Source organism: Meleagris gallopavo, chromosome 2 (assembly GCF_905368555.1).
Source record: "Meleagris gallopavo chromosome 2, MGAL_WU_HG_1.1, whole genome shotgun sequence".
NCBI classification, from domain to species: domain Eukaryota; kingdom Metazoa; phylum Chordata; class Aves; order Galliformes; family Phasianidae; genus Meleagris; species Meleagris gallopavo.
Genome location: NC_139405.1, coordinates 101270142 through 101282532, shown reverse-complemented (window position 1 = coordinate 101282532; position 12391 = coordinate 101270142). Strand labels below are relative to the sequence as shown.

Genomic DNA, 12391 nt, shown 5'->3' with positions numbered 1-12391 from the left:
TTACCCCGGTAAATTAGAATATGATAGATGAATTAATCTCAGTTGCCATGTACACGGACTAATTCAGATTATACTCAAACTTGATAATCTCTCCTATCACTGTAATTACTGAAACTCAATGAAGTTACTTTTTTATGAGATAACACTCAACACACCTTCACAATCCCTATTAAGAACTGTTCATGACAGTGCATATGCACTTTCTAATCCACCACACTGCCACGTTTTACTCATCCCAACACAAAATGTACTTCCAATTCAAAAGATATGCCATGTTCTTTCTCCTTAAATATGTGCAACGCCATAATTTTTTACAACCAATGCTATTTTTTTCAGTGTTTACACTTAGTTTCTGCAAGTTACTTTCTTCTATGAAAAAAGGGCACACTTCAGTTTTCATCCATGGAATCACCCTCTCCATCTGCACTTCTTATTTATGCTATTAATTTCCTTACTTACATGGAATATACTTAAACACCCTTTTTTAAAAAACCAAGTTGGTTTTAATGAGGGAGTTTGCTTCCTCTTCATGAGCTGTTCCTCTTTGTACTGCCCTGAAGCACCATGAAACTCGCATTTTCTGCCACATCTATCGTCCCTTTTACCTGCACTCTATAACTTGAAAAATTTCCCTTTCCATTTGCAAGGTCCCACCTCATTTTTTCTCCCTAGCCTCTACCACTGCCAATATGTTTTCACCAGTCACCTGCCTCAGTGTTGCTCAGGCTCCTCTTTCCTTCTTGCACCCTCCTCTATACATCTATATTATATTTCCAATGGTTCCATTAACAGAAGATATGGAGGTCCATCTGCAAACTGAGCCTATTTGTATAGAAAGATTTTTTAGGCAAATCAGATATTCTTTCCTTGTTTTCAGACTTGCTCTCAAATAGTATACGTGCATTGACAACTCTCCAACATGGTATCCATATTTCACTTTACTGATGAGCTTCTGTAAGTCATTACTTTTCAGTGTATACAGATAATTAGAGAGGTTGCAGTGGAAAATGCTAATGGGAAATACTAATTACAGAATACCAACCAGCTCTCACATTTTAATCCTTGTGAAGAGGAAAGAAGAGAAAGCTTCAATGATGGGCTGATATTTCTACTCATTTACCTTTCATAGATAGAATTCCTTTGGGTGCTGTAGTCTTCTGTCTTCTCAGGAGATGATGACATTACAAAGGTAGTAAACATCAGGAGAAAGAGTCAAGAAAGTCTCCAGAAACCCAAGACAACAACCTCTCTTCCTGCCTCTGCTGTTAGATGGTAAAACTATACCTTTTTCATCCCACTGTCATTTGCTTATGGTGAAAATCCCTAGAGAAAGGAATGGCAACTTGACCCACTTACAGGTGTGGAGAGGAAGGTGATATAACTGAAGTAGATGTAAGTCTGAAGGAAAATGGGTGAATGAAGTAGGATGTGGGATTGCTAAGGGACAAGAGGAAGCTGGGCCATGAAATCATCCATGAAGAACAATACCCCATTACCTCTGAATCTGCTGTTTTACTGCGATATATAGAAAGAGAATATAAAAAACTAAATTTGTATTTTAAATATTCATTGTAAATTGTCTTATTGACAAGAGAGAAACAGACTCTTTTAGAAAACGATTCATTTAATGTAGATGTCTGTTTTGGTAATTGGTGTCTCTGTTCCTCTCCACTACTGACTATACTAGACATTTTGATGATTTGCTCAGACTTGTCTGCATTATAGATACCTATATTTGGCTATGTGAATGTTGTCCTAATATCTACGTTTTTTGACAGGAGGCTTGTGGAATTTAAAAAGCCAGGAGCACATCACTCGATCCTCCTCAAATAACATGGTGCAAATCTACCAATAAATCTACAGCTATAAAGGGCCCAGCTCCAAACTTTTCCTCATTTATTAAACTTCTCCATAACTAAAAAACTTGTCCATTCTTGTAACTTACTTGTCTCATGAATCACTGCAAAGCTGTCTCTTCCTGCACAACTCAGTGGTCCCAATGAATGCAGTGGTCAGTGAAACTATCAGACCAAACAGCAAATTATTAATTAAGCATGTTTATTCCACAGTAACTCAGAACAAAAGCTCAAATACCCTTGGACAGTAGGAAAAGTATCAAAGATGTTCTGATCCATTATATCTACTATATGACTACCCGTTCTATCTTACTCCTTAGATATTCAATGCTTTGTTGATAGAAAAAAAAATACAAATCCTAATCTTGCCAGGTGCTGAATAGTGTTGAGCATCCAATGAGATTTACAGCTAAGAAAACAGTGTATGTTATGCATCCATCAGGACTATGTTCATAAGAAATGTGCTATCTCTGTATCTGTATAAGACATTAGGATATCAGCTTCCAGGCAACAGAATCCCTTCAAGAAAATACATACTAGAGAATCTAATCCAAGTCCTTAATTTCCATCATTTTGAATAGTGAATTGACCTGAAGAAATTCAGTGCTAACGAGATACAATCTGTGGAATGGGGTTTCTTTTCCCTTTCATTATTATTTTATTTATTCTATTTATCTTTTGAAAAAGTTTTATTATACCCTAGCTTGCAATGTCAAGCTTCAAATAAAGGCAAAATGTTCTTTTTTTTTTTTTTTTGAATGAAAAACATTAAAAATATTATGAGCACATATTCAGGTGGATTTATTCATGTATTTTACCATGTGAAAACAAACAAGAGCAAAAGTCAAGTAAATGGACATTTTTTAACATTGATATGTTTCTGGCTGATTGCCAACTTTAATAATCTAAACTGTTTAAATTGAAATATCGTGTCAGCTTTTAATACAAACCCTACACGAGTTGCAAATTCACTGTATGTGTTAAGTCTAAAAAAATCATCATCTATCATTGCACTATTTCAGCAGTGGCAGTTCAGTGTTTTTAAAAGGTTCCTATGAACACAGATCTTAGTTTAAATGTAATATTATGTTATATTACTCACACTTGAACTGACCTTCATAAATATCAAATCCTTACAATTATAAGTCCTGACATTTAATACTTTCCCGCAGACTAAGCGGGACCATGTTACATTATAAGGTCACTTGTCATCTGCAGCTTTGAGAGAAACTTATCATTTTAATGAAGACACTGACTCAGGCACATACACTAATGAAATTGTGGACAAACATACTTCAGATTCGCACAAGGACGTGTCTTCTCACTGTACCACTGTAGTATGGGAAGACTTTTAAACTGTCTTGCTAGTTCATTGCTCAACTGCATTAACCAGCAGCATATGCTTTGCATTGTTGCCATAGGAAATAACGTTAAGTGGTCCTAGTGAACACTGAAGGGTTAACTCTTCCTGCTCTCCTGTGATGAAACTGATAGGTTTCCCCAAAGATCTGCTCTTCGCCAGCCAGTAAGAAAGCTGGTTTTGCTCACTTAAGCATTCAGCAAAGCAATTGGGACAAATACCTGATTGATCCAAAATCATGTTGTATCCATAAGCCTGAATTATGTCACTTAACTTGAAGCACTTTACTGAGCCAACAACGCCATATTCTCGCTCTAGAGTCAAGGGCAAGTTGGATGCATCTCTGAGCATCGATTCAACCAGCAAAGAGTGGGACACCTCAAATAAATGACGATTGTAGCAAAACCAAGGGCAAAACATGGCTACCTTCAATGCAACCACGCTTCAATTTACTTTGATCACAAACTTGTTATGTCTGTTATAGTAAGGTTCAGATATTAATAGAAAACAATGCAAGCAAAAGAGATTTTCATTCTCATGTGCTGTTTGCTTTGAGAACTGATCAAGGACTAAGTGCTCCTGTTCGCTGTGGGGGATTTGGACTAGATGATCTTTAAAGATCCCTTTCAACCCTAATGATTCTATAATTCCATGATTTTATGTCTGTTATAATCAAATTCAGTGTGCTTGCTCCTCACACTGAAAGCAGCTGTTGAAGTGATGAGCACAAATGAATTTAAGGCGTTGTCCTGTGTACCTTGACATAGTAATACTGCAGTGATGCAGCAGGTATTGATGTAACCTGTATTTGCAGACTTTGCCAGGATCATACAAGCAATTTCAAGCCCAACGTACCTAAAAAAAATCCTTGTTTTTCATATCCCTTGCCAAGTTCTATTCCATCTGCATCTTGGTTTTCCTGATCCCATCCCTGCACATCCAGACAGCATCCTTGATCAGTGAAGTCTACGTTGATCACTATTTCAATTTAAGGGTTTTGGATAGATAATATCCAAAGTGCATCCCAGTCTTGCCAGAAGGACTAGGGAGGTGATTATCCCCCTGTACTCAGCCCTGGTGAGGCTGCACCTCAAGTATTGTGTTCACTTTTGAGTTCCTCACTAAAATAAAGACATTGAGGCCCTGTAGTGTGTTCAGAGGAAGTAGTGTGTCACATTGGAAGTGGCTGTCTAGGGAGGTGGTGGAGTCACCGTCCCTGGAGGTCTTCAAGAAACGTGGAGATGTTGCACTAAGTGACATGATTTGTGGGCATGGGGGGAATGAACTGATGGTCGGACTTGATGATCTTAGAGATCTTTTCCAATCTTAATGAATTTATAATTCTATGTTACAAAACTATGAAGAGTGGCTGGTACCCCGGAATACTGTACTGCCATTCAGAAGAACCTTGACAGAGAGAAGGGCAGAGAAAATTATTGTGAAATTCTACAAAGGTGAATGCTGAGTTCTGCACTTGGGAAGGAATAACCCCATGAAAATGTGAGCTTTGTGCTAATGAGGTAATTCAGTGTTTATATAATTAAAGTCAGCCACACTTTACCATTAGTAATTCCAAGTATTCATTGTGTCAGACATGAAATCCGAATTATGCTCAAATGAGATGTTGTTTTCTCTACACTAAAATATGACTCATTATGTTGTTTCAGTGAAAAAACACAGATAGGTTGAAGAAGAACAAAGAACCCTAGGAAGATGTGATAGATTTATTCAAAAACACCCACAACAATACTGAACAGAGAAACCAGAAAATGACAGAGGAAGCAGAGTAGTTGTGATAAAATATTTAACATTAATGCAAAGAATATGAACTTCAGCAGTAATACTAGTCATTCTATTTTTTTTTCCCTTTTTTTTTAACCATTAGACAAGATTAACAATGAATACTTAAAGATTCAGATTCCTTCAGCTTTTACATGGCAAATACTCTAGGTCTACTACTGATAATAATAATCGCACATCATCACACTCTGAAGATGAACAAAATTTCTTCTTTTGGCTGCAATCAAATACATGTATTACCGGACATAGCCTACTGACAGCCTTACTTAAAATAAGAATGATCAATCAAAAAGGATTTCCAGTGTTTTCCTCCTTCAGAATGTCTCAAAACAATCATCATCAACAAGACACTTTGACTGGCAGTCATAACCTTGAGTTACCCAAAAAATCATCGGCACGAAAACAAAATCCTGTGTGTGTTCAAGCATAACTTTTTCTGGATCAGTTGTGAAAATGTGCAAAACGAGTTTTAAGAGTGCTTAGCTTTGTGTATCCTATCTTCTTTTCTTCTTTTCTTCTTTTCTTCTTTTCTCTTCCCCTTCCCCTTCCCTTCCCTTCCCTTCCCTTCCCTTCCCTTCCCTTCCCTTCCCTTCCCTTCCCTTCCCTTCCCTTCCCTTCCCTTCCCTTCCCTTCCCTTCCCTTCCCTTCCCTTCCCTTCCCTTCCCTTCCCTTTTTCCCTTCCTTTCCTTTCATATTTTTCCCTGCTAAGTGGCAATTCTGTGAAATGGTGTGAGATTCTGCATTTCTATTCACAGCAGAGACCTCAATGGAGTGCTCTGACCTGTAAACCTTATCCTCACCACACATCCTTGCTTAGGAGCATGATCCCTCTGGACAGCCTGCTGTGCCCTACATCAGGTTTTACAGTAGCACAAAATAAATATTATCCATTTCAGGGTATGCCTAGAGATCTCAAACAAGCAAAGATGGAGATGTTTCCTTCTCAGCTTCAAATTTGAGAATAAACTAAAAGGAACTTTATATATATATACAAATACATATATGTATACTCTGTTGTAGATCATGGTCTACACTGGTGGCAGTGTTTTCTGTTTCTAATCGCCATGGCCTTTATGATACTGTACTTAATGAATTATGCTCCTCAGGAGGAGGTCAGTGAAAGAATTAAGCTAAAAACCCCTAACAGTGTCGTTGGCCAGGAGCCAGCTCTTTCCAGGCTGTGTTTCTGCATGAGGTCTGCCACAGCTGGAGCGAAACGACTTGCAGGTGGCTCAGTGGGCAACAGATCACACAGTACTGCTCTGTCCGCCCCTCAACAGCAAGGAGGGAGTCACCTATGCCTGCTGTTGGTGGCTGAAAATGAGCAGGAAATGTCTGACAATCTTGATTAAGAACTCCCAAGCATTGAACTTTCCATAAGGAAAAGGCGCACTCAGATCTCTCTGCTTTGACAGTTTAACTTCCAATTTAAATACTGCTTGGGGTACAGGAGAAACTGCTAGCACTTATCCTTATGCTGTTAGTCTGTGGATGCCTTAATTAATATGATAGGCATGGCTCAATCAGCACAACAAAGCCCAGGTAATGAAGTAGGTATGCCTGCGTTTTCCCCAAGTTTAGATCATGGAGAATTTATAGGCTTTATTTAAAAAGTAGTTGAAATACACTAAGTAATTTTCTGGAGTATTTTCAAACTATTAATTTCTAAATTGCATGAACAGATGCATCAAATGGCTTGGGGGAATGGAGGAGCTCAAAGACTGGGCCAAGTAAGTTAGGTTCTACTGAGAGCCCGCTTAGACAACCACTTTCATCTCCCTGGGAATCCCAGCACTTGTCTGCTCAGCTTCATTTTCTTGCAGATAAATCATATGTGCATTTAAAAATGTATAAATCATAAATATCTACATAAACTGAGGAACAAAAGGCTTTTCTGCACCTCAGTGGACAAAAACTACTGTTCATTTGCTGCACGGCTCGTTTGAGGCCATTAAGCAAAATAGGCCCAAATCCTGGAGTTGCAGCACCCAAGGACAAAGGGCTGGAGAAACATTTCTATAAGTGGGCTGGAAGTCTTTCACCAGTGGGAAAAGAGAAAGATATCTTCATGCTTTATTTTCCTGAGAGGGACAGCAATCACAAAACAACAAAGTGATGGAGATCAGACATCTGGTCCAACTCATACTCAAGCAGGGACACCTACAGCAGGATGCCCAGGCCTATGCCCAGATGGCAATGGTGTGCTGATCTGAAGACATTCTTACCAGCTACCCATTTGCTTGTTCTCCAGGGTTGAAGTGGCTTTCTTGCTCCTGACAAAGTCTGCAAGCAGAACTTACGCGAACACTGGCTGCATCACTGCAGTATTACTATGTCAAGGTATGAGGCAGGATAATGCCTCAGATTTACTTGTGCTCATCACCTCAACAGCTGCTTTCAGTGTAAGGAGCAAACACATTGAATTTGATTATAACAGTCATAAAATCATGGAATTATAGAATTAGTAGAGTTGGAAGGGACCTTTAAAGGTCATCTAGTTAGAATCCCCTGCAATGAACAGGAGCATCCACTACCCTTGATTTTGGTGCAACAACTTTTATATCGGCAATCAAAATATATGGTTTCCTGAGCATATCCAACTCTGTGGTCCATTTACAGTGACAGAGGTCAGCACCAATATCATGACTCAGAAAAGGAAAGGCCTTGATTTCTACCATATTTTTTTAATTCTTAGAGTAACTCCTACACCTCCTGCAAAAGTGGAAAATGAATGGTTTGATCTGTGGCTTTTCAATTTTTACCAGGTCTCCTTACTAATTACTTTTATCAAATCAGAAATGAGAAACAATAGTGTGTGAGAAAGTTGACCACAAGATGGTAAAAGAAAAAATAATAAATAAACGCACACAAGAAATGAATAGAGATCATGTGTAACTATATGAGTTGACATTTCTTCACTGAATGACTACAGCTCCCAAAGAAATGCACAGATAACAAAGTCTATATGCAAAGACCTAGCTAAAAATCTACAGAAAATTATGTCCTTGGCAAAACTTTACTGAGCACCCTGCTCTGCTAAGTCCGACAGTTTCTTCAACATAATCTCCTCTCTGTTTCCTCCAAACAAAGCCATGTAAATTCACGGGGACCCAACCCAAAGTCCCACGCATCCAGGAATTTATGGTGTAGATGTGCCCACACAGTCTGGAAAGCAAGTCACACAGAGCCAGAAGAAGCTAACAGCAATAGATACATTCTCACTTATCTTCACATTGATCTCACGCTGCAGTACGCACAGTACAGGGCTCAGGGTTTAACGACTCGAAACAATCGATGGCACAGTGTGTACAGCGAGCCCTCAGCTCTTCCCATCTGGTCTCTAATCCTCATTCCTGCACCCTTGATCATTAACTCTTAATTTATTGCAGTTGAAACAAAAATATATATATAATGAGTAACATACAAGTTCATGTTCCTGGTAGCTCTCATTCCTTATAAATTCCCACTACACCTAGGAAACTGTGGTTCGATTTTCTGTGTTGCTAATTGGTGAGTGCAGCCAAAGAAATTGCTAGCAGGTTTTCATCTCTTGAATTTATTTACCACCATGGAAGGGGAAAGGGGCCATTCCTCTGGGAAGGGGAGAGAAACTGGAAGGATTACATTATTTTGACCTTACAATTGAGCTGACATCTAGTGCAGCACTAAATCAATGCTTTGGCTCAGGAGACTGGATTAGTGCGAGTGGGTTGCAGGCGGGCTGCAGGACTGCTGCTGTCCTGGAGCTACCAGTGGATGTCAGTAGAGGCTCCACTTGCAAAAGATCCAAATAGAAAGAGACAAAAGAAAGAAAACCCTCTAGGTTCTTTCACTGTAGACATTGCAAAATATACAAAGTGCTCCAAAATGGTTAGTCTTTTCCAGCTAATGATTTAGGACTACTAGCAAGAAGTAGTACCTTAAAGGACAGAATAAAGCTGATCAGGCTGCTTGTAATTCTTTATGATTTAACCTTTCAAGAGCAATATTTTTTTCAGTTAATTTAAAAACAATGAACAAAGTCAGGAGGCCCACTGTTAGAATAGTAGTGACACTGGATGACAGATTGAAAAGAAGCAAAACATACACAATCTGCTCCCTCTCCTCCAGCAGAGCAGCCACTGCTCCAGGAACACTTAAATGCAGCAGTAAAAAGCAAAGCTCTCTAATCATTGTTTTGCAGGGGTTGGACTGCAACCTTTTAGTAAAGTAAACAATCTAGACATGCTAAGAGCAAGATTTGAGCTAAACTCTTAACAATTTTATCTAGAACAAACAAACAAACAGCCCATAAGTGGAAATGACTTCCTTCACTGAATTATAGCTCAACACATTGTGAGACCCTTGGGAGCATTCCTGGTGGTGAGTTTGCTGCTATGAGCGACTGATTCCCCATGCAGAGACAAGTTTCAATGCCATCACTTATGCTGAAAAACACTAAACTTAAGGGGAATGAAGTGCCACTGCACAAGGGAATGAGCGTGCCCACTCCCTTGAAAATATCACTCTAAGACTTTTCCTGAAAGAAAATATGGACTTCTCAGACTTTTCAATTCTGAAGTAATGCAAAGTAAGTTCTTTTATCAGGTAGGATCCTGGACCTATAAAATTGCTTGTGAATGAAAGCTTTCCAAGTCCCTAGCTGGGACAAAGCACTTTTCTGTGATTTAAGGATTGATAATTCCTCTAAGTTATTCCAGCTTGGGTGGATGCTGTTTGGTTTAACGTTTTCTGCTATTCTAGTCTGCCTGGACTGTAAATATAAGTTATTATAAGTCATGTGGTCACTAGAGATGGTCAAGTGTTTCAAAAAATATTTTTTTAATTGGAATAATGCCAATCCTATAAACTGACATGTTTCATGGGAACATAGAAATTTAAGAGACTTTCAACAGGAAAAGTTTTTTATGTCCAGAATGGAAATTTTGGTCAAAACCACAAAGAGAGAGAGAGAGAGAGAGAGAAAGACCTACCTCATATCACAGTGATCATCCTTCCTCAGAAATCAGTTCTTTGAGGCATCTGTTTTTCAGCCTAGTTTCCTACACAAATGAAAGTTAAATGATTACAAAAGTGTTTATCTTGCTGCTCTCCTTTAAAAACATTCGAGCCCATCAGCCAAATTCAGTGTTTGCAGTGGACATTGTGCTGTTGGCTAGTTTTGGAAAAACAAGGGACTAAGCAGAGCAAAACAATCCAACCCACCATAGGAAAGTGCCCACATGAGAAAGACTTAGTGTTTCCTTCCTAGCTTAGGAGAGAGTCCAGCAGACACGAGGCAGAGAGTGGGAGATACTCCAGTAATATTAAGGTGGAGGTGATCACAGAAATGAAAGAACTGGAAAAATTATAGTGGATGGATGTGGGTGATGAGAAGAGTCACACAGTGTATCCATAGGAAACCAGAATGCTCTACTAGTTTTTACAATTTGCATTATTTCTGACTCGGCTGTCAGTATTTTATTGACAATGCTGTTTTCAGAACTGAGTAGCATGGAAGAGAAGACACAAAACTACACAAAGTAGATACACTACCGCTTTCTTTTTTAAGTCCAAAAATAATATTCTATGTCATTCAGCACTGCATCTTGAGAGGAATGTCTACCTGCCTCAAATACTTTTTAATTTAACTTTTCCCTTGTCTTTTAGCTTGACATTTCAGCATTGGTATTCAGGACAATATCTCAGGTACCCTGAAAACATTAGTTTCTGCTTTTTCCATTCGTTTGAGTCCTTCCAATAAGAAAGGGATCCCACACCTAGTACAAGTAAGGAAGCTTCTGTGGAAGAATCATAGAATCATAGAATCACCAAGATTGGAAAAGACCCCCAAGATCACCCAGTCCAACCATCCACACATCACCAATAGTTCTCACTAAACCATGTCCCTCGAATAAGATTAATTAAGAATTCTGGAGAAAGTCATTAGAACAAGCAGGTATATTGCTGTGTCTCAAACTGTTCTGGTACCAGTTTAGCAGCAGAAGAGGGAGTTCAGCTTGGGTTAGCCCTCTGAGCATGTACAGGCTCAGAACAGATTTTGCACACCAGGCTGAGCTTCACACAGCCACAAGATACATTCGCATCAGGACCTGAGCAAGCTTATTTAAAAGTGTGATTGATGTGTTGGCATCATCAGAGAAACAAATAATATAGACCCAGAGCCCACACCCTGGTTCATCTGAAAATATTTTATGATTGGAACAGGCTTTTTCTTGTTGCCCTCAGTACTAGAGTAAGTGCATTGTCTCTCTTAACTAAACTACATTTATCAAAGGGATGTGCAAAACCAAAATAATAAGAAGAGAAAACTTGCATTGTTCATAATGAGTTATTTTATTAGGGTGTTTCCCCTCTTTAGCTTCTCTGTTCTGGTAACTTAACACATGGAATAACAATAGTTAGCAACTTTGGCTTTAACTACTGTTATTTTATGCCTTATGAGAAGTTAATTGCATCTTCGACAGAGTAAAAAATATATAAATCCCTGAGATATGGAGGAGCAGAGTTCTTTATATTGCTGCTTTCTATTCATTCAGCACCAATCCATGCTAGACCAAGCAGAACAGAAAATGAGACCAAAAAAAAAAAAAAAAAAAAGTGGACACAGCAGGTGTAACAGAGCTCAGAGTACAAAAGGGTGCTATCATTTTATAACATGAGCTAGCCCTCCATAGCGACCTGCAAAGAATGTGGCCTTTGAAATAGCTCCACTAGAATTAGTAGCCTTTCAGGAAATATTACTATTGTTCTGAATTCCACTTGAAAATTTAATTTGCCCCCTGTTATTTTCAGGCAAATTCCAGCAGAGCTTTATTCTATAAAATCTGTGTAGGTGCATAAGGAGCATTGCCTCGACTCGGGAAATTCATATTCCTTTGTGCACAGAAAGATCTACTTTGTATGTGTTTATTTATCTGCTCATTATATTTGCAAATATAATTCACTTTTATGTCGTGAGTGCTACACACTGAAATCATATGCATTCTTTAAATCCATTACACAACATGCCTAACTAACTAGGAAGTATCTAAATGTTAGCTTGTAAGTATTGAAACACTAAACTTCAAAGTTAGAACATGGAAATACCAAACTGCAGTATAGAAAAACACAACATGATGCAGCTTTCACACAGGAAAGCAAATGCCTTCTGAGGAGAAGTCAGACTTCAATTTTGACCACTCTTGCTTGGAGGAGTGTAAATAAATCATAGAATCACAGAATCACAGAATCAAAGAATGGTTTCGTTGGGAAGAACCTCAAAAATCCTCAATGCCACAGTACCCAGAACTCCTTGTCAGCACATGATGTCTTCCTTCTTGTGGGGCATCACCTGTTCAATGTGGAATCATTCTGGGAAGCTCCTAACTCCAGT

General features: G+C 38.7%; 1 long non-coding RNA gene across 1 annotated transcript in view; it reads right to left on the bottom strand.

The window, feature by feature from the left end:
* LOC116216383 (uncharacterized) overlaps positions 1–10173 on the bottom strand; it is a 59096-nt gene extending 48923 nt beyond the window's left edge. The window contains exon 1 of the long non-coding RNA XR_004159067.2: positions 9990–10173. This is a non-coding gene — a long non-coding RNA (uncharacterized LOC116216383). The remainder of the gene's footprint in view (positions 1–9989) is intronic.
* Between the last annotated feature and the right edge of the window lie 2218 nt (positions 10174–12391).